We start from the raw sequence: 1,899 nt of genomic DNA on the forward strand, positions 1-1,899 counted from the left end.
TGCCTACTAGTTCTTTCCTCTATTTCCTTTTACTTTCCTCTTGTCCCACTATCATGTTCAGCCTTCATTTGGGTTTCAGTAATTCCTCTCAGTTAAGTTGGTGGATAACTTCTATGAAGGGAAAACAGGTTGATGGATTCAAAATCAGGCTCTGTGAACAAAGAGGGTTTACTGTGTGGGACTTGTTAAAACAAAGCTTAGCAGGTTAGTCCTTGTCAGAACAGGATCTTTCCTTCTCATCTGGATACATCACAATGTAGCTTTATTCTGTTTTCTCTAAATGGTCCAGACACCCCTATAACCTCCCCATCAGGCTCATATTACCCTCCAGGGGCAACCCTCATCCTCTTCTGCCATGTGGCATTCAATTCACCTGAACTGTATTTTTGGCTTACCAACAGGAGTCTCGAGAAAGCCATACAAGAGTTCTTTATGCCCAACATAACAAAAGAGAGTGAACACTATACCTGCTTTGTTCATAACCTTTCAGTGACCTGGGAAGAACCAAGGTCAAGACTATCATAATCTCTGAAAAGTGGATACCTGGAGCGCTGATCCTGAGCTCAGGAGTAGAAGGATGGCTGTCTGGTTTCAAGAAAGAACCAGGAAGAAGTTATTTCCCAACCTGGGTCCCTTGCACAAGAGAAGCCCTCCAATCCTTGGAAAGTCTTGGAAACCCACAGGGACAGTTCTACCCTGTCCTCTAGGGTCGCCGTGTGCCAGTGTCAACTCTGTGGCACTTTGGTTTGGTTTTGGTCCCCATGGCACACAAATATTCCAAATACTGTCCCTGAGCATTTCCATCACATCTGTATATAGTCTTCCTCCTGTTACTCTTCTTATCTCTCAGGGCAGAACTTGGTTCATCCTGGAATGAAGGAAGAGGGTACTCTCAGTTGCTGAAATCACTGTGGAGTGGGAGGGTGCAGTGCAGTGAATTATTTAATGTGGATCTTCTGGCTATGGTCTTTGTTACTCCCACCAAATGACTTCTTTTAAAAAAGAAAGTGTTTTATTGTGAATGAGCTCAAGGTTTACAGAGCAGATCACCAACTTTATAGTCAGTCAATCACACGTTGCTTCAACTCCTCCACTGCACTTCTTTCACTGCACTACCACTCTTTCCTAACCCTTCATACATTGTCCTTGGGTAATCACTACACTTTTGATCTTAAGTAGTTGGTGCTTCTAACACAGGGTGTTCATTTCCAGACCTAAAGAGTGACTAAAGGCCATACTCTTGAGAGATCTACCAATCTCAATCTTACCATTAAACCTGGTCTCTTTTATGATTTGGAGTTTTGTTTCACATTAGTTTTTATTTCATATTTTCGTTTGTTTCTCATTTCTCTATCTAGGGCAGTGGTTCTCAACCTGTGGGTCGCAACACCTTTGGGGGTCGAATGACCCTTTCAGAGGGGTTGCCCAGTTCATAATAGTAGCAAAATTACAGCTATGAAGAGGCAACGAAAATAATTTTTTGGTCGGGGGGTCACCTCAACATGAGGAACCGTATTGAAGGGTCGTGGCATTAGGAAGGTTAAGAACCTCTGATTTGGGCCTTCTAATGTGAGCCTTTTCAGAACGGTTCTCATTGCTACCTAGTTGATACTGACCCATAGAACTTCCCCCTGGGTTTCTGAAACTGTGACTCTTTACAGGAGTAGAAAGCCTCATCTTTCTCTGATGGAGTGGTTGGTGGTTTCAAACTGCTAACCCTATGGTTACCAGCCCAATGAGTAACTACTACTCCACAAGTGCTCCTCCAGTTTCTTGGCTTAATTATTAGATAATCCCTATAGTATCATTTTCTTTGCCTTCTAACATGACCCTTTTTATAACAGTAAGCAGACATTAAACAGCTTTTGCCTGGTGTGCCTGGGTGAAGGAAAATACTCA

The sequence above is a fragment of the Echinops telfairi genome, unplaced genomic scaffold (genome assembly GCF_000313985.2).
Source record: "Echinops telfairi isolate 266 unplaced genomic scaffold, ASM31398v2 ScPeMD7_655;HRSCAF=1070, whole genome shotgun sequence".
In the NCBI taxonomy this organism is placed as follows: Eukaryota; Metazoa; Chordata; class Mammalia; order Afrosoricida; family Tenrecidae; genus Echinops; species Echinops telfairi.